Source organism: Musa acuminata, chromosome BXJ3-7, assembly GCF_036884655.1.
Source record: "Musa acuminata AAA Group cultivar baxijiao chromosome BXJ3-7, Cavendish_Baxijiao_AAA, whole genome shotgun sequence".
Lineage (NCBI taxonomy): Eukaryota > Viridiplantae > Streptophyta > Magnoliopsida > Zingiberales > Musaceae > Musa > Musa acuminata.
In genome coordinates, this window is record NC_088355.1 from 10,720,421 (window position 1) to 10,743,052 (window position 22,632).

Consider the following 22,632-nt stretch of genomic DNA (forward strand, 5'->3'; position numbering starts at 1 on the left):
TGCCTAATATTCATCGGATGAGTAAGTTTAACATGGAGGCACTAAAAAATTGAGATGAAGAAGGTGGTGATAAAGTTGATGAGGTTGGCGAAGGAGAAGGAAAAGAAAATATTGCATCTAATAATTATATTTGATGTCTTTTTTTTTTTTACATGAAAAAGGAAACATGATTAATTATCAAAAAGAGTTCCAAAATAGCCAATTCCAGCAGAAATCAGTGATAAGATTGTAGCCAATATTTTAACCTAATTCACATGTATTAACTTGCTAAGGTGTTACTTATTGCAGGATTGGTTTCAGATTCTATCTCCTCAACACTTCCAAGCCAAAGCGAACAAGAGCTGATCCGTGAAGAAGTACTCAAGCCAAATCTAGTTGGTCTTCTTGCATCCTCGCAGGCCAAGAACCCAACATCACCAGAGTAGATATGAACCTTACTGAAAGAGGGCTAATATTATATGTATTAGAAATCCATTAACGATAAGTTCGAGCCAAATTAATCAGAGTTAACATATATTAGATCAGACACTAATCTAACCAAAAGTTTAAATTAATAGTCATCTTTTTCGATCTCTTCTCACATATGAATATTTTCTGATAATATGAAACACATGGGCATGTGATGGGTAAGGTTGGTCAAGAAATAGAATAGAGTATATTATATTATATTATGATACAACCTTTTAGTTTGATCTCTGTGAGGATTCTGGTGGATCAAGATCAGGTGAAACCTGCTGCTACTTCCATTGTTGAACATACTCCTGAACTCAGTGCAGTTCTGAGGAAGTAGAAGTATTGACCTCTATAGCTTCTACAAAGTTTGGGTTACAGTTCCACCTTACCACATAATTTTCGAAGCAGATGCATCGCCAACTGGGTTTTCCTATTAAGTCACAAGGATTCATTGGACTAGTCTTGTCTTGCTTTGGCAATGCATGCCTTTGTGTCTTTCTAGCACTATATATATATAGGTTGCAGCAAACAGGTAGCATGCCACATTGTGGTCTGACCACCTGCAGAAATAACACAAGCAGATTTCTTGCAGTTCTTTGAGCACTACATTCTAATATTGCATCAAGCTCTTAGCTTTTACTTAAAATATCCTTTTCCTACACTATGTATACAGTTTCTCCTTAGTTTTAGTGTGCTATTAGCCCAGCTCTTGACTAATGCTGGCATGTATAGTGGCAGTGCTCCCTCTATTGCTGACATTTTTTGAACTAGTCATAACAATATGTTTAAGGAATGCAACAGAGTTGGGTTAATCCTTTACCAATATCAGACAGCACAAGCTGAGTAATATTTTCTTAATGTAAGACTTGTGGTATTCAAGTTCTACAAGTATGAGTTATTGTTACTGTCCACAAGGCCATGCCTGGGCCAATTGAAGAGCCATCATATGGAACATATGTCATCCAGACTCAAGAACAAGATAATGCCATTAAGAATGCTGTCTTTTTCATGTACAATACAGCCATACAAGGCCCCATTCATACCAACAGTTACCTTCGTGTTTGATCTCTACCTTTAATGTGTTGAGAATTAATTCTTAGTAGTTATGTAGGTAGTTATCATGTTCTAGATAATTATAGGTATATTTTAAGAAGTGGCCCAAAATCTAAAAGTTATAAAGTAGTTTATACACCTAACTCAATCATAGGTGATATGCTAGTTACCACTAGGTCCTATAAATAGGACCATAGTTTATGAAGCAAGATAAGGAGTATGCACTTAGAAATATCTTGTAAGTGTTCTTGTTCTTGTCTTACCTCTTATTAAATACTACAACGGTTTTCTTGATTGAAAAGATTCTTTTTAATTGCATCGTAGTATTATGTTTTTATCATTTTCTTGCTCTTCCATCCTCAACATTTATGGTATCAGAGCTAGGTTTCAATCTGAATTGGGTATTATGGCTTTCAATAGTAATTCCATGTCTCAACCCCTTATTTCTATCTTTTCAGACAAATGCTATGAATTTTGGAGTATCAAGATGAAAACTCAATTCAAGTCTTAGGATCTTTGGGACTTAATAGAGAATAAATATGCGAATCTAGATGAAGAAATCAAGTTGAGAGAGAATAGAAAGGAAGATTCAAAAGCATTATTCTTCATTCAACAAGCTATACATGAGACAATCTTCTCAAGAATTGCAGCAGCAATAATATCAAAACAAGCTTGGTTGATACTTTAAAATAAATTTCAAGGCTCATCAAGGGTGATTATAGTAAAACTTCAAACCCTTTGTAATGAGTTTAAAATTTTGTTCATGAAAAACAATGAATCGATGCAAGATTTTCTTTCTCGAGTGACTGAAAAAGTTAGTCAAATGAAATCTTATGATGAACATCTTCCTGGTCATATAATTGTTGTAAAAGTTTTGAAAAGTTTAACTTCGAATTTTGATCATGTTGTTGCCACAATTGAGGAGTCAAAAGATTTATCTATATTTTCATTTGATGAATTAATGAGTTTCTTGCAAGCACATGAAGCAAGGTTGAACAAATCATTTGAGAAAAGTGAAGAAAAAATATTTCAGGTTAAGGGGGAGTCTTCTACTTCAAAAGAAGATAAAAAATCAATAAGAAGAGGACGTGGCAAAGAAGGATTTCGTAGTAGAGAAAATGGAAAAGGAAGAGGGCCCCCCGCCGTAGGGGGCCAGTGTCGGTAGAGTGGCGGCCATAGCAAGAAGTGAGAGAGAAAAAATTAGGGTTTGAAAAAAAAGATAGTTTTGCTCCTATGAATTTGAGAAATTTTAAGTTATGTCCTTTGTCTAAATTATGAAAATACCCTTTAGAATTTAAAAAATTCCATATATATCCCTAATTTCATAAAAATTTAATTAATTAAAAAGTTTAATTAATTATTATTTTTATTATTATCTAGTAGTCCTATATGATGATGATTTATACATGTGATGTATGATATGTAGACGGATGATCATGGACCGTGTGATGTATGCACTTATGATTATTATTATTGGGGCATACGAGCCTCCATTTTATTTCTCGTTTATTGTCAGGTCTACGTGTCTATGATTAAGTTGTAATCACATGAGGAGGTGCAACAAGAGCGTGGAAGCGATAGCGGGACCCACGAGACATACGATCATGATGCATGAAGATGCGTCGAGATGCCGACGGAACCGATGAGGACGAGATGGACAATCATAGGGCATAACGATGCACCACTGCACATATAGATCTTGATGTAAGTGATTAGGCCCATTGGCTCGGGCCTGATCACATTAAGCTATGGTCCATGATCATCTAGTGTGATTGCTCATGTGTGATTGCTTATACACCTATTAGATATGTATATATATTTGTATGCGATGTAGATATATATTAAATATGTATGTGTGTGACATATCATATTAGGAGACCAAATAAAAAATACTCTTCTCACGATAATATTAAGTCGATAAATGTGAGGTAATTAGATTGACCCATGTGGCCTTCCATCGTTATAGGTAGGGATCGATTCTTGGTGTAGGTTGAGTCGGTCAAGTCCCTCGAGACTCACCTATATCATGATTTGCTATCTTGCCTACGACATAGAGATGTCATCAGTGACCTGAGGACATGGTATGCTTGGTCGAGTCATTCGAGGATATATCATCGAATCAAACTCATCTTGTAACGATAGTGTTGACTTAACCGAACATTATGGTTGGTTAAGTCTCTCGAGACCATGGTGGTTTGGAGGTCGAATAGGATGGGAGTCACAAGGAGTTGTGATCGGCAAGAGTTGCCTATCTTTTGGATTTAGTGTGATTGGTCGAGTCCCTTGAGGTTACACTAAGATGTTAATTGGATCCCGATCCCTACTAGAAGTCTATCGGAGACTTCAGTTTCACATATTGAGGGTGTCGCATGACTCGCTGGTAAAATAGTGAGAGCAGATTAAGATAGAAGTCCATATCTTGATTATTTATTTATTTATAAATCTATATGTTATTTATATTTACTACATCTTTATTTTCAAAAAAAAATATTGCTTTCAAATCCCTTATATGATATACTTGATGTCAACCACCTTATTGGTCCAAATTATATGGATTGGCTCCGCAACTTGAGAATTGTTCTCATAACGGAAAAAATCGCGTACGTCCTTGATACAATGATGCCTATGCCTGAGGAAGGGGCAAACGAGGATGAGATCGCTCGCTATATGAAGTATATAGATGACTCCACTCTTACTTAGTGTTACATATTGGGCTCTATGACTCCTGAGTTACAAAGACAATATAAAAAGATTGATGCTAGATCTATTCTTCTACATGTCCATAAACTGTTTAAGGAATAGAGAATGACTCAGTGATATGAGATATCCAAGAGCCTCTTCCGTGCTAGGATGACTGAGGGAACACCGATTCAGAACCATATCCTAAAGATGATTGAGTAGATAGAGAAACTCACAGGTCTAGGAATGGTCCTAGATGATAACTTGTGTGTGGATCTTATGCTTTAGTCCCTACCAGATTCCTTTTCATAGTTCATAATGAATTTTAATATGAATAAGCTTGAGGTGACTCTCCTTGAGCTCTTTAATATGTTGAGGAAGACAAAAAGCACTATCAAGAAAGAGAAGCCAGTTCTCTACATACCATAAAAAAAGGAAAGTAGAAAAGTCCCTTAAAAAGGGCGAGGGCAAGGGCAAGGATAAACCGGGTAAAGCAAATATTGCTAAGAAAAACCTAACAAAGGACAAAGGCTAATGCTTCCACTGTGACAAAGATGAGTATTGTAAGAGAAACTGCAAAGAGTACCATGCAGAGAGGGCGAAACAGAAGCTTAGAGAAGTTTCAGGTATATTTATGATCAGTCTTTAGTTGTCAGATTTTTGTGATAGTGCATTAGTATTAGATACCAATACTGCTTATCTGTAATTTATTGTAGATTCTAGCAAAACTGAGGAGATTGACGAGAGGAATATTGCATAATGGTTTATTTATGCTAGACACTACTCAACATATCATGAATGTAAGTGTGTCCAAGAGGAAATACGATGAGGTGAACAGTGCATACTTGTAACATTATAAGCTAGGTCATATCCATAAGGGAAGGATTTAAAAGTTACTAAAGGATGGATATTTAGATCTATTAGACTATGAGTCATATACAACTTGCAAGCATTGCCTTCATTGAAAACTAACAAACTCTCCATTTAGTAGAATTGGAGAGAAAGCCACTAAGTTATTAGAACTCATATATAGTGATGCATGTGGACCCATGTCAACTCATATCATAGGTGGTTACTCATACTTTATTATTTTTATTGATGATTTCTAAAGGTATGGACATGCATACTTAATGAAGTATAAGTCTAAGGCCTTTGATAAATTTAGAAAGTATAAAAATGAAGTGGAGAACCATACTGGAAAAAATATTAAGACTCTTCGATCAGATCGAGGAGGTGAGTACTTAAGTACATAGTTCACTTAGTTTCTCAAGGACTATGAGATTCTATCTCAATGGACACCTCCTTATACATCTCGGCTCAATGGTATATCTGAAAGGAGGAATTGTACACTCTTAGATATGGTGCGGTCCATGATGAGATTTGTTGACTTACCTATCTCATTCTAGGGATATGCCCTCGAGACCGCATCTTACCTTTTGAATATAGTTCTAAATAAGTCGGTAATATCTACACTATATGAGATATGGAAAGAAAAAAAGCTCGATCTTAAAGTTGTTAAGATTTGGAGCTACCCTGCCCACGTTAAAAGACACAACCCCGATAAATTGGAATCGAGGATGGAGAGGTGCAAGTTCGTGGGATACCCCAAGGAAACTTGTAGGTATTATTTCTAACATCCCAAGGACAAAAAAAATTTTATAGCCAAGAGAATGGTGTTCCTTGAGAAGAAACACATTCTTGGCGGAGATAGTGGGAGCATGATAGAGTTGAGTGAGGTTGGAGAACCTAGCTCAAGCACCACTACGTAGTCCGAGTCTGTTCAGGTACCTAATACACAAATTCTAACTTTACGTAGGTCTGGTAGAATATCCAATTCTATTGAAAAATATGTGGGACATATTGGAGGAGAGGAAGTTGAGGATATTGATCCTCAGACCTATGAGGTGGCTATTATGACTATAGACTTCGGAAAGTGGTAGGAAGCCATGAATTCTGAGATGAATTTCATGTACTTCAATAAGGTTTGGAACCTAGTTAATGCACCCAAGGGTATTATACTCATCGGTTGCAAGTGGATCTTTAAAAGAAATATAGGAGTAGATGGAAAGGTAGATATATATAAAGCAAGATTAGTGGCTAAGGAGTATCGTCAAAGGCAAGGTGTTGACTATAACGAAACCTTCTCACTCATAGCCATGCTAAAATCTATCAAAATTCTATTGACTATTGCAGCACACTATGATTATGAGATATGACAGATAGACATGAAAATCGTATTCCTCAATGGCAACCTCGAGGAGGAGGTGTATATGATATAGCTCGAGGGATTTGTGTCCAAGGATTGCCCAGATAAAGTGTGCAGGTTACTTAGATCCATTTATGGACTAAAGCAAGCTTCCTGAAGTTGGAACATAAGATTTGATGAGGCAATCAGATCTTATGACTTTGTTAAGAACGAAGATAAGCCTTTTGTGTATAGGAAGGTAAGTGAGAGCGCTATCACCTTCTCAGTATTATATGTGGATGACATCCTGATCATTGAGAATGATGTAGGAATGCTATCCACAGTAAAAGCTTGGTTATCTAGATACTTCCCTATGAAGGACTTAGGGGAAGCATCCTATATCTTGAGGATTCAGATATATAAAAATAGATCCAAGAGGATGCTTAGCTTATCCCAGTTTAGGTATATAGACGCTATTGTCAAAAGGTTTGACATGAAAAATTCCAAGAGATGTCTCATACCGATGAAACATAAGATATTGCTTTCTAGGTGTATGTCCCTAAAGACTCACAAAGAAAGGGCAAACATGGATAGGATACCCTATGCCTCAGCGATAGGGTCTATCATGTATATCATGCTATGTACTAGGCCTGATATAGCGCATGCTTTGTGTGTCACAAGCAAGTATCAGGCAGATCCAAGCTTAGAGCACTGAAAAATAATAAAGTATATCCTTAAATACTTGAGAAAGACTAAGGATCTTTTACTAGTAGATGAAGGTAGTAGCCTCAGGGTTGATGACTATATAGACTCGAGTTTTCAGTCTGATATCGATGATAGCAAGTTAAATTCAAGGTATGTGTACACCCTGAATAGAGGAGTAGAATGCTGGAAGAGTTCCAAGTAAGATGCTACTGCTTATTCGACCACAAAGGCGGAGTACATTGTTGCAGCAAAGGACGGAGTCTGGATAAAGAAGTTTATCACAGATCTGGGAGTCGTGCCAGGCAACGAGGAGCCGATTCTTTTATATTACGATAATAACAGAGTGATTGCTCAAATGAGAGAACTCGGGTCTTATCAGAAGTGTTATAAGGAGGTTCTAGCTTATTAGAGAGATCATGACCTAAGGAGATGTAGCAGTGGAAAGAGTTCCATTCAAAGATAATATTGTAGATCCACTGACAAAGCTGTTGTCTCAGATTGTCTTTGAGCATCACAAGGGTCTGATGAGAATCAGACATATAGATGATTAGCTTTTGGTCAAGTGGGAGATTGCTAGTCACAGTTGCCCTGTAAGCCAATCACGTGAGTGATGACATGTGTGACTTGACACGTAGTCTTTTTATTTATTATTATTATTTGATATTTTATCACTTTATATTGCTTGTTGCTTGAATATATTGTGATGTCTATGGATCTGTGTATTAGGATCAAGAGCGGCACTAAGAGGGGGGGGGTGAATTAGTAAAGCGGAAAACTTTCTCGATTTCAGAAAAATGAACATTTCGATTAAAACTGATTTCGACGAAAATAGTTTCGATTCAATCCATTTCGAAGAGAATTTGATCTTGAAAGCCTCCATAAAAGTGCAAGAGAGGATTAAGGAGATTTGCAGTAATGTAAATTGCATAAATGAAAATCAAACCAGAATTTAGAGTCGTTCGATCAATGTGACCTGCATCCACTTTCGAATTCGTCCTTCGACGAGGTTATCGACGTCCACTAAAGGCTTTCCTTCAATAAGCGAAGGCCAACCACATTTTATAGCTCTTTCTCCTTTTGCCGGGTTTAGGAGACAACCCTTATAAGTCTCACTCTTCTTTCTCGTATGGTTACAAGACTAAGAGATGAAGGATGTGAACTCTTAACTCTTACAACACTTTAAGACTCAAGAACTCAAGATTATGCTAATGCTTTTCATACTCTTTCATGCAGAAAAGGGTGAGATATTTATAGGCTCCAATGGCTTAAAAAATGGAGCCAAAAAGTGCCTCATCCCGAATTTTCAGGGTACTAACGATACCACTGCCATTATTGGGTGGTACTACCGCATGCAATTTGACACTGGGTGGTACCATCACTCAATCTGGGTGATACTACCGCTTGATAGAGCTTGAAGACCGAGCTCTGGCGGTACCACCGCTTGACAAGGGTGGTACCACCGCTGGCAGGTAATAATTGCTGGCGGTACCATTGCCCAGACCACCTAAGGGATTGGGTCACCAGGTGGTGCCACCGCCGGTCATGTTTTCAGGGGCTGAATGGGCTATACAATCCGGCCCAATTCAGCCCTGTTAAGGGCCCAATTGGCCCCTAATTAAGTTAGTAGGATCACCTTCTAATCCTAACTTAATTTACTATTATAACTATGATTAAGATAAGTAATTAGTCCAGTACGTCGATTTCTCTTTCGGCGATCCCCCGGTGAACTTCTCGGCGAGTCTTCCGGCGAACTCCCGACGAACTCTCGGCTAGTCTTCTGCCGTGCTTCCAGCGATCTCCCGACGAGCTTTCGGCGAGTCTTCCAACGTGCTTCCGGTGATCTCATGATGAACTCACGGCAAGCTCCCAGTATAGCGTCCGAATCTTTGACTCTAGCCCATCATCTGCTTTACGCCTTACTGCTATCGTAGTTAATCATGCACACTTATCTCAACACATGGATTAGATCAAATAATTTACCAATTGATTTCATCATCAAAATCTGAGATTCAATAATCTCTCTATTTTTTATGATGACAACAAATTAGTGGATGAGTTAATCTTAACTTCCCCTATCTATATGTCATAATTGAGAAAAGACACTCTTGAATTCAAGGCATTTGAATTCAAGCATCAAATTGATTAGTTAGACTTATTATCATCATGATTTACCAAATCTAAAGATGATACCATGTATTTGTCAAGGTATGACATCCATTTTAAAGTCAAAATGATAGAAATTTTTAGCATAAAAGTAAGCACCACATTACATCATTATACTCATCATTATACTCATCATTTGAAGAAATAACATGGAAATTTTCAGCATCAAAGCACATAATTTTCAATCATCAAAATAAGTAGTATTTTAAGTTTACAATATCAAGGTAAATAACGTAGGATTATAACATCAAAGTAAGTAGAATAAAAGAGAGGATTTCATCCATTTCTCCCCCTTTGTTATTAGCAAAAAGTCATACACAATTATTCAGGTGATGGTAAGTCAAAATGTTTAAACAATGTATTGAGTTGTTGATAAATCTACTGCAACTCAGTTAAAATTTGATCTTGGCGTTGTTCAAATCGATCCATCCGAGTCCCTATGTCGTAGATAGATGAAAGTGATGCTTGCTCTACTGGAAATGATGCCTCAAAGGGATCAGTTGGAGGAGATTGATTACCCCTAAAAATTAATGTTTCAGGTTCTGGTTCTGGTTGGAGGGGATCAATCCTTCTAGGCAATCTAGTCCATATATCATTTCTGAATATACATCTCAACCGTCAAAGTAGATTTCTATTTATGATACTAAATCTATCTAGTTTTATAACTTTTTCATCAGGTGGAATAGCAATATCATAGGCATGGAATAGTCTTGTGATTAAGCTACCATATGGAAGCATCATGTCCCTTTTTGATAGTTCAATCATGTTTTATTGGATGAGGTAACCAAAACAATTGTTATGTCCCTTTATAATCAAATATATGGTACATAATTTCATTTGGCTTACTTCATCATAATGATATTGTTTTGGGAGAATGATACTTATCAAGATATGATGAAGTATTTTAGTGCTTAAGGGTAGTAAATGTTCGTAGCTTTTTAGGAGAATAGTTAAATTAAGATTATAAAAAATTGTTCCTAGGCATCAACGTAAGTAGTCCTAACTGATTCTTCATCCCATTGTCCTCTAAAATAACACCCTCTTTCTTTTACCAGAATACCTATGATGTTGCAAATTGTGCTATCCGTAATGAGTATATGATGTCCTAAGAGATAGGTAGATACCCTTTCGTCTTCATCTATATATAAATTATTGTAAAATAGCCTAACAAGTCTAAGATAGATAGGTTCACTCATTTGAAGTATTGGGAGAATGTCTAGATTATCAAACCATTGAATAGGTTCCAAATCAACATATTTACCCTAATGAACATGTCTAGACTCTATGGATGAAAATTTTAGGGCATGTTGATTAGAATCGAAAAATAGGAAGTCATAATTTTCATATAATCTCCTCTTTCCTTTGTCGCTAATGGATCTTTTAGAACCCATGGAGACTACAATTATGAAGACAAATAAGGAGCAAGAATAAATAATATAGAGGGGAATCAATTTGATTTAGAGAATACCTTAGCAGATTTTCCTTCTAGTGATCTTTAAAAGGTTGTTGAAGATTGATCCTTGATATAGTAGGAAGTGAGGATTTTTGAGTTGCCAAAGGGAGAGAAAGATGTTCAAGAGGTTTGGTGTTGTTTGGAGGAGTACAAAATGTGTTGGGGTCGGTTCTACCACCGGCCCTAACTTGGTGCTTCTAAGGGGCAGGTTGCGGGAGGTGCTACTGCTTGCCACCCGTGACAACTAGCGGTGCTACCACCAATTGGGCGGTGCCACCACCTACAAGCAGTGAGCACTGCTCACATAGTTGTGTGTGGGGGGGAGGGGGGTGATTCCAACTTATAGCTTGCAAGATTTTTATTGTTGTGAACCACACAATCTTATCATGTAAAATTTGTATCATAAGAGAAGAAAATTCGTATTAAAGATTGTACATTCATGATTCATCATATAAAATGCATACCATACTCGAACATTATATTGAACTCGTATTGTAAAATACATACCATAAGTTCATGATTTATCATTTGTACACAAACATCATAAAAACTCGTATGGAAAAATGCATATGGCTCATTGCACACACTATAAGATCTTGATTCAGGTGAGTGATCAAGAAAGTCCGAAAATGAAAATTTAACAAATTCATGCATTTAGACAGTTTAACATCCCTAATTCTCTTCTAATAAAATCAAATTGTTCTTCATTTAAGGGTTTTATAAAGATATCGGCTAATTGATGTTTCGTATCAATAAACTCTAATATTGCATCATGAATATTAATAAGATCTCATATGAAGTGATGCCTAATGTAAATGTGTTTAGTTCTGGAGTGTTGAATAGGATTTTTTTTTTAACATATTGTACTTGTATTGTCACATTTTATAGGAATATTCTGAAGAAAAAATTTATAATCTTCTAACGTATTTTTAATCTATACAACTTATGCACAACATGCACTTGCCGCAATGTATTCGACTTCGGTTGTGGATAGTGCAATTGAATTTTGTTTCTTGGAGGACCAAGAGAAAAGTGTGTGTTCTGAAAATTGACACATTCCGGGTGTACTTTTTCTATCTATTAGGCACCCAGCAAAATCAGCATCGACATAACCAAGCAGTTCAATTTTTTTTTATTTTAGATACCATAATCCTAATTTAGGAGTTCCTTTTAGGTATCTAAAAATCCTTTTGACAGCTTTTAAATGAGATTGCTTGGGATTAGATTGAAATCTAGCACAAAGTGTTATACTAAACATAATATCCGGTCTAATTATGGTGAGGTATAGCAAACTACCTATCATACCCCTATAAGATTTTTTATCAAAGCTTTCTCTACCTTCGTCAATGTCGAACTTAGTGGAGGTACTCATATGAGTATTGATAGCCTTTGAACTATCCATATTAAACTATTTTAGCAAGTCTAATGCATATTTTTGTTTGACCAATAAAAATATCATTCTTAAGTTGTTTGATTTGTAAGCCTAAAAAGAAGGTTAGCTCCCCCATTAGGCTCATTTCAAATTCAAGACTTATAATTTTAGCAAATGATTCACATAGAGATTCATTCATAGAACCAAAAATAATATCATCAACATAAATTTGAATAATAAAAAAATTATTTTTAAAATTTTTGATAAAAATGTAGTATCAACCTTGTCTTTAGAGAAATTATTTTCGATAAGAAATGAGCTAAGTCTCTCATACCAAGCCCTTAGGACTTGTTTCAATCCATATAGAGTTTTAGTCAATTTATACGCATGATTATGAAGATTATCATTCTCAAATCTAAGAGGTTGTTTAATATAAACTTCTTTGGAAATAAAGACATTAAGAAAAGCACTTTTAACATCCATTTGAAATAACTTAAAATTGTTACTACTAGCATAGGCAAGGAGCATCCTTATGGCTTCTAATCATGCCACAAGAGCGAAAATCTCTTCATAATCGATCCATTCTTCTTGGTTGAAACCTTTGGCCACTAATCTAGCCTTGTTTCTAACCACAATACCCAGTTCATCTTGTTTATTTCTAAAGACCCATTTAGTACCAATAACTAAATGGTCATTTGGCCTCGGAATAATCTTCCACACCTCATTTCTCTCAAATTGATTTAACTCATCTTACATTGCGATAACCTATGAATCATTTTTCAAGGCCTTGTCAATGCATTTAGGTTCAATTTGGGAGAGAAAAGTGGTGTTTGCACAAAAAATCTTAAGAGAGGAACGAGTTTGAACCCCTTTTGATGTGTCTACTATGATTAGCTCCTTAGGATGAACATCTATATACTTCCATTCCTTGGGTAAGGATGTTTCGGAAGAAGATGCATCTAAGTTGCTAGATGGAGAAGGGGTTTCATTTAAATTCAAAGCATCAAAATTAACATCATTATCGAAATCATTTTTCTTAACTTCGGAAACTTCATTAAAAACCACATGAATTGATTCTTCTATAACCAAATTCTTTTATTAAAAATATGAAAAGCTTTAAAAATGGAAGAATAACCAAGAAAAATTCCTTCATCGGATTTTGCATCAAACTTTCCTAAGATATCTTTTTCATTCAATATAAAGCATTTATATCCGAAAACTTTAAAATATAAAATATTAGGTTTTTGTTGTTCCACAACTCATAAGGAGTTTTGGAAAGTAATAGTCTTACTAGAACCCTATTCATGATATAGTATGTTATATTTACGGTTTCGGCCCAAAAATATTTAGGTAGGCTATGTTCATTTAACATGGTTTTAGTCATTTCTTGTAAGTTTCTATTCTTTCTTTCTACTACTCCATTTTATTGAGAATTTCTTGGAGTAGAAAAGTTGTGATTGTATCCATTAGATTCACAAAATTCTTAGAAATCATGGCTTTGAAATTCACCATCGTGATCACTTCGTATTGACGAAATCATAAAACCCTTTTCATTTTAAACTAGTTTACAAAACATAGAGAAATACATAAAGTAATCACTTTTGTATGTTAAAAAATAAGTCTATGTGTATCTACTAAAATCTTCCACAACAAATGCGTATTTGCTATCTCCTAGGCTTGATGTAACAATTGGTCCGAACAAGTCCATATAGATCAATTGCAAAGGTCTAGAGATGCTTATTTGGTTCTTAGATTTGAAACTATCTTTTATTTGTTTTCCTAGTTGACATGCATCACACACATTATCTTTGACATACTTGATATGAGGAATTCCTCTTACAAGTTCTTTAGATGAAATTTGAGTGATTAGTTTCATGCTAGCATGACCTAATCTCCTATACCAAAGCCAAGCATCGTTATTCAAAATCGAAAAGCACATTTCATTACATAGATCATTAATGTTGATGGTGTATACATTATTTTGTTTTAAGGCAATCATAGATGTATTTTTGTGTGATTTTTCAATAATGCAAGCATTGGATTCAAATTTAATGATACCAATAACACATCTTCAATAAAGAAGTTATATTTATTACCTATGGTTCCTTTGTCAATGATTTTACCCTTGTTGTTGTCTCCGAAGGTGATATATCCTTCGTCTATACTAGTGAGCTTAGAGAATTAAAATGGATCTCTGGTCATATGCCTTAAGCATCCACTATCAAGGTACCATCTCTTGCTCCTGGCTTGTGATGATACATTTTTCTATAAAATGGATGATTTTTAGGTACCCATTTGACCTTAGGTGTCTCAAAAATCGATCTAAATAGCTTATCATTTTGTATTGAGTCATTTGAAGTTCTTTTAGGAACCTAAATCAATTTATGTGGACTACATTTATTGAATGGATAATGATAAGCTATATGCCCAGATTTACAACAAAAGTTGCATTTATTTCGGGATGAAACATGTAAAGTTGGGCCTTTAACCAAGGTGGTTGAATTTTGGTGAGAGCTACTCACAAATCCGATTCCGCTTTTTCTATGAACGTGACCCTTATTGGTAAGGATCATGTTCAAGGACTTGCTACTAACCTCAATTTTTTCTAAGGCTTCTTTGAGTAGCAAGTTTTCCTTTCTAAGTGTTTCTAGTTCATCACATTTCGTACATGGAGCTAAACTATCATTGTGCTCAACTTTTAATCTATCGAAATCACCAACAAAAGAAGCATGCTCCTTTTTTAATAATTTATATTTTTTATTAATTAATTTGTATTCATCAAATAAATCATGAAAAGCATTTAATAGTTCATCAAAGGATAAATTTGCATCAAAAGAACTACTCACCTCATCTCCAATGGCCATTAGTGCATAGTGAGCAACTTGCTCGATGATGGTAGGCTCCTCTTCTTCATATGCACTTGAGTCATCCCATGTTGCTTTAAGAGCCTTCTTATTTGGTTGTCTCTTCTTGGCTAGGGAACATTCGCTCTTGTAATGTCCCGACTTTTTGCATTCGTAGCATATTACTTGATCTTTCTTGGATTCAAATTTATTTTTAGTGTCATTTTTAAATTTGTTCCTTTTTATGAATTTTTTAATTTTTCTTGTTAAGAGTGCTATGTCTTCATCAAAGTCCTCATCACTTGAGTTTTCTTTCAAGTGGTTTTCTTGGGTTTTTAGTGTCATATCCTTTCTGTTCTTTGGAAAGGTGTCATCAAACTCTTCATGAGCTTTATAAGTCATCTCGTAGGTCATTAGTGACCCAATTAGTTTTTCGAGAGGAAAATTATTTAAGTCTTTGGCCTCTTGAATGGCCGTGACTTTAGGGTCCCAACTCTTTGGAAGGGATCTTAAAATTTTATTAACAAGTTTAAAATTCGAGAAACCTTTACCAAGTCCTTTTAGACCATTGACGACATCCGTAAATCGAGTGTACATGTCTCTAATGGTCTCACTCGGTTTCATTTGAAACAACTCATAAGTATGTACTAAAAGACTAATTTTTGACTCCGTCACTCTACTAGTACCTTGATGAGTCACTTCGAGTATGTGCCAAATATCAAAAGCAGTTTTACAAATAGACACATGATTAAACTTATTTTTATCTAAGGCACAAAACAAGGCATTCATAGCCTTTGAGTTTAAGGCGAAAGTCTTCTTCTCTAACTCATTCCAATTGTTCATTGGAAGAGAAGACTTTTGATACCCATTTTCTATAATATTTTATAATTCAAAATCCATTGAAATTAGGAAGATCCTCATTCTAGTCTTCCAATATATGTAATTCATCCCATTGAACATGGACGGACGTGTAATTGAATGACCCTCTTGGTTGTCGGCAAATGTCATCTCTCTTGGGTTTTAAATCGAACGAGAGTGAACCTTGCTCTGATACCAATTATTAGGATCAAGAGCGGCATTAAGGGGGGGGGGGGGGGGGGGGGGTGAATTAGTGTAACGGAAAACTTTCTCAATTTCAGAAAAATGTTTGTTTCTATTAAAATCGATTTCGACGAAAATGGTTTCGATTCAATCCGTTTCGGAGAGAATTTGAACTTGAAAGCTTTCGTAAAAGTGCAAGAGAGGATTAAGGAGATTTGTAGTAATGTAATCTTCGACTCCGGCCCATCATCTGCTTTACGCCTTATTACTATCGTAGTTAATCTTGCACACTTATCTCAACACATGGATTGGATCAAATAATTTATCAATTGATTTTATCATTAAAATCCGAGATTCAACACTATGCAATGGGAATCGGATCGTGATGAGATCACGATAATGAGACCAATTCACCTTTAAACACAGATCCTAAATAATCCTGATCATAGGTTACTCGAGAGGGACATCGAGATAACTGGACAAACTGGTGTATTGTATACCTGTCCATATGATGGATGCAGTTGGTCTCATAGCTGCTCGTGTTGGAACATTAGGGATACAATACAAGTGCTCATTGGAGAATGAGTTTACTGATTGATCCGCTTACGAAATGCTGGATGGTTGATGATAACTTATTGTCAGATAGTGATTCCGTAGTCCCAATGGTGTATCTGGTCCGTAGACTTAAGACACCAAGGATGTCCTGTATGAGTACTTCATTCTTTGATACCAGACTTATAGGTCTGGAGGTTCTAGATCTAATACAACTGGTCATCAGAAGTGGTAGCCAACTTTATGAGAATTATTGAGTGTCAATAGAGAATCATCCACTCTCAGTGTCATGAAAGGAATATCCTATATGTTCTTGCTTAGACAAATCCCTAGCTAAGGTCATTTGGATTGAGAGAGAAAGAGTTCTCCCGGAGAATCCGATTAGAGCGAGACTCGATTAGAAATCATATGGGTCTGACAACACCATGCCCGGTATACGGTCTCTAGAATATTAGATGAATAAGGGACTATAGGTTTACGATAACTAAGGATAGATAGATTCAATGGATTGTATTCTCCTGTATCGCATGAGGACTACGGCGTAGTGGCCTAGTACGTCCGTAGTTAATAAGTCCAGTGAATTATTACGAAGATAATAATTTATTGAGCTAGAAGGAGTTCTGATATGTATGACTCATGACCAGATCGATATTAGGCCTAGAGAGTCACACACATATGGTAGGCGTTGCGATGAGTAGAGGTTCGGATATGAGATATCTGTCGGAGCCCCAATTTTATTGGATATCCAATAAGCCCCTAAATTATTGGATCATATGGATGAGATCTAATAAGAGCCCATGAGAGATTATTGGATAGGGATTCACCAATCTAAGAGGCTTGGGTAGTTGGCTGGAGATCCAATACCCAATATGGTAGGATCCATTAGGGTTAAATTAACAAGGAACCTATATAAATAGGAGAGATTCAATGGTTCATAAGCTAGAGCCTTTTGGTTACCTCTTCTATTCTCCTCCCTCTCTCCATCTCAAATAATAGGCCTAGAGATTTGAGGAGCATCGTCGCAGTTCTATTGTGTGGATCACCACTAGAGAGGATGACGCTTGACCTCCTTCACCCTCTTCTAGATATCTGTAAGGATTCAGGGATATACGATATCCCTAGGTAACACAATCTATCTTATACGCAGTTTTAATTTTCGTAGGTATTTGCGCACCAATCTTTGTACGATGACGAACATATATTTGGGAAATTGGGGATTTTGTTTTAATGTTCTTCTGCTGCGCATGTGATGATGCCCCCTAGATTTCCCAATAATCTACGTATGGGCAGATTTAATGTTCTTCGATGAGCATGATGAATAAAGGTAATCAAATTATGATAAAAAAATTATAAGAGTGTAATTCAATGTCACTATCGTAAAAAGATTGGTCACTTGAAGATAAATTGCTGGAAAAGAGAAAAGCAAGCAAGCTATATGGAGGAAAATAAAGAAAATAGTAAGTTGTTTATGACTCATTCACAGATATCTCAAATGATATTTGATTTTTAGATAGTAGATGTTCTAATCATATGTAAGGTATAAAATCAATATTTAGAGATATTGATGAAACTCATAAAACTCATAAGTTGAAAGTTAGACCTAGAAATAACAAACAAATCTAAGTGGAAGGCAAATGAACAATTGAGATGGAGATAAATTAAGGAAAGGTAAAATACCTCGATAATATTTTCTTTGTTCCTGGTTCATCATATAACTTGTTGAGTGTTGGACAATTGATAGATGATAAATATTCATGATGGTTCATGTACTATTAAAGATAAAAAAATCTGGTTTGATTATGATAAATGTTTGTATGATACAAAACAAGATGTTTCCACTTGATGTTTTAAATATTGAAAAGCATGCTCTTGTCGTAACTCAAAAGAATGAGTCTAATTTATAGTATTTAAGATATGGACACCTTAACAGGGTTTAAGATTGTTAAATAAAAAAGGAATAGTTTTTGGATTGCCCAAAATTAATACACTTGATGTATGTGAAGGATATATTTATGGCAAACAAAATAAAAAACTATTTCATGTTGGAAAAGTATGGAGAGCATCTAATTGTCTTGAATTAATTCATGCTGACTTATGTGGACCTGAATACAAAATCATTTAGTGGAAGTCAATATTTTCTATTGTTTACTGATGATTATAGTTGCATGAGTTGGGTATATTTTCTAAAACTAAAATATGAAACATTTGATAATTTTTAAAAATTCAAGGCACTTATAGAAAGGCAAAGTGGTAGATACATAAAGACACTTTGGACAAATAGAGGTGGTGAATTTTTATCTAATGAGTTTAATTCTTTTTATGAAGAAAATAGTATTCACAGAGAATTGACAACACTATATACACCAGAGCAAAATGGTGTAGCTGACATAAAAATCGAATAGTTGTTGAAATGGCAAGAAGTTTGCTTAAAAGAAAATACCTTCCAAATCAGTTTTGAGTAGAAACAATTGTAATAACAGTTTATTTATTAAATATTTTGCCAACAAAGGTTGTTATGAATCAAACTCTTTTAAGACTTAGTATGGTATAAAACCAAGTGTAAACCATCTGAGAATTTTTAGTTGTATTGCTTATAATTTAGTGAATTCACAAAACCATCACAAGCTTGATAAAAAATTTGAAAAATATATTTTAATTGGTTATTCCTTACAATCCAAAGTATATCGATTGTATAATCTTGTTAGCGGCAAAGTTATTATTAATAGAAATATTATGTTTGACGAAAGGGTAAGTTGGAATTGGGAGACCAATTAAGGTGAAACATAAATTCATATTCTAATAGAACTAGACACTCTACAGAATCAAGTGACAGATCCTGCTCCAACAAGTTCACCGTCAACCTCACATAGTAGCCGTTCAAGTTCTGATTCCTCAGATGAAACTCCTTTAGGAAAATTCAAATCACTAACATAAATTTATGATTCAATATTTGCTTTATTTATTTCAGATTCTATAACTTTTGAGGAAGCAGTTGAAAAAGAGGAATGATGAAAAGTAATGAAGGAGGAAATCAAATCATTTGAGAAGAATGAAACTTGGTAGCCTATGGATCTACTGAAAGAAAATAAAACTATTGGATTAAAATGGGTATTCAAAACAAAGTTTAATATAGATAGAAGTATCCAAAAGCATAAGGCTCGGCTTATAGCAAAAGGATATTCACGACAACAAGGTATTGATTTTGATGATACTTTTTCTTTAGTTGCTAGATTCGAAACCATGAGAACTTTCTTAGCTTTAGTTGCGTCTGTTTATCAGTTTGATGTGAAATTACGTTTTTAAATGGAGATTTATACGAAGAGATTTTTGTTACTCAACCTGAAGGTTTATTGGTTAAAAGACAGGAAGAAAATATGTATAAGCTAAGAAAAACTCTTTATGAGCTTAAATAAGCTAAAATAGTACAGTAAAATTGATTATTATTTTTATTAAAATGGATTTAAAAGGAGCAATAATAAATTTACTCTTTATCTAAAGAAAGAATGCGAACATAATATTCTAATGATTTATCTTTATGTTGATAATATTATATATATGAGTTCATTTAACTCTTTTGTAGCATAATTTAAAAAATACATAATGAATAAGTTTGAAATGTCAGATATAGGCCTACTATACTATTTTCTGGGTTAGAAGTGAAGCAAGGTTCATATGAAATTTTTATTTCACGAAGAAAGTATGTAATAGATCTACTAAAAAAATCTAATATTATTAATTACAAAGTTGGAGTAACACCCATGAATGTAAATGAAAAATTAAAACTTGAAGATAGTGCATGTATGACAAATGTAAGATACTATAAAAGTTTGATTTATCTAACTCATACTTGACTAGATATTACATTTTTTGTTGGTGTAGTATTTAGGTTTATACATAACCCAAGCAAACATCATCTCGAAACTGTTAAAAGAATTATGCGTTATATTATTGAAACTACAGGTTATAGTATTTATTATTCTCATAATTTTAAATATAAATTATTTGGTTTCACTGATAGTGATTGGGCAAGAGCTTTAGATGATAGAAAGAATCCTTCAAACAATATTTTTAGCCTTAGATCAGGAGCTATATCTTATAATTAAAAAAAGCAAGCAGCAACTATGTTATCGATATCGGAAGCAAAATATGTAGCCGCAACATCAGTAGCTTGTGAAGCAATATATCTTAGAAGACTTCTTGAAGATCTTCGTCAAGAACAAAAAGAAGCAATGGAAATATTTTGTGACAACAAAACCACAATTGCAATGACGAAGAATCTAATATTTCATTGAAGAACGAAGCATATAGAGATACGTTATCATTTTATCCAAGATCTTGTAGCAAGTGGAGTCATAGTAATGAAGTATTGTGGAATAAATAAGCAAGTTGCGGATATCCTTACCAAGTCACTTCTAGTTCCAAAGCATATTTATTTCATATCGTAAATCGGTATATGCAACTATGAATTAAGGATGAGTGTTGAGAATTGATTCATAGTAGTTATCTAGGTAGTTATCATGTTCTAGGTAGTTATAGGCATGTTTTAAGAAGTGACCCATGATTTAAAAGTTATAGGGTAGTTCATACACCTAACTCAATCATGGATGACATGGTGGAATGAAGTAGTTACCACTATGTTTTATAAATAAGACCATAGTTTATGAAGCAAGATAAGGGGTATGCACTTGGAAATATTTTGTAAGTGTTTTTGTCTTTATCTCTTATTTAAATATTATAATAATTTTTTTGAACGAAATGATTTCTTTTAATTACATCATAGTATTATATTTTTATCGTTTCGTTGCAACCTACACCTACGGAGATTCGAAGCCAAAATACAGCTTAGCTGAATCACACAAAATATTTACTTTCTGCTGCTTTCAATTTTGTCATCATTCCAACAAAAACCTACTAGTATGATCGTAAACAATTGCCACAGGTTGGCATTGACACTATTTTATCAATTGTTGACTATTATTTTTCTCTCGTCACAATCTGATGGTGATGATGTTGCAGTGTGCCTGATCTTGAACTACGAAAATTCGTCGCAAGGTAAGATGGAGATTAAACAAATCCAGATGTTGAGTCCACTAGTTTAAGTTTCAAGAATCCTACCAAGACAACATGCCACAGTCTAAAACCCAAGCCTGATCTCCAAATCCATGACCAGATTCCATGTGTCTTCCATTCTGGGAGAAAAATCAAAACACATACAACTCATGTGATTAAACTACATGGAATGGAGAGAAGAAGTAACATGATCTTTGTGGTGTTTCTGAGATGCTCCTAGTAAATTCTCCTGTTGGAGACTTGTGTAGTGTTCATAAAGAGCAGTGACATGGTATCAGACAGATCTCACAGTAGGTCTTTACTATCTTTCAAAACAAGAATAGAAGCAAAGGATCATGGTCTTGGGTGGCTACATTACACATGTGAATCTTTTGTAAAGCATCCATCTTTCTGTGCTATTATATTGTGGGAGCTCCACTTTGGCATGTTCCCTACTGCTAAAGTCATCCCTTAGAAGAAATGGAAGGTCACACACAGATTAGAGAGCACATATGCACACACACACACACACACAAAAGTGTATCCCTTTCCACCAAAGTGAAAGGGTGAAAAGATCATGCTCTTAGGTGGCTAGATTTCACATTTCTTTTGCAAAGCATGTGTCTTTTTGCACATCTGCCATGTGAAAGCTCCACTGGCATGTCCTTGCTACTGAAGTCATAGTTTAGATCGTTGGAAAGTCGCACACAAAGTGATCAGGGAGGAAGATGGAAGTGCAGGAGAGTCGCACACAAAAAAGGTATCCTTTTTTCACCACATTTGAAAGTCGATGTAGAAGATGCCAGATACTAGATCTGCAATTATTTTCCCTCTGTGATCCTCTCATCTTGAACTTCCACTAGAGAGAGATGAGGCCAACAATGGCCATCTGCAATGTGTCAGCTCTGGAGCACATGACTTGAGATGCCATGGTGATGAGGTCGGCAGGCCATATCTTTGCAAGGTCGGATACTTTTTCCATATCATACAAAGGAAGCCACAATAGAGAAAACTTTCTCTGAAATCAACCTCAGTAAACATCACTGCCCACTGTTTCTCTTCATGTTTCCGATGCAGCAAGCTC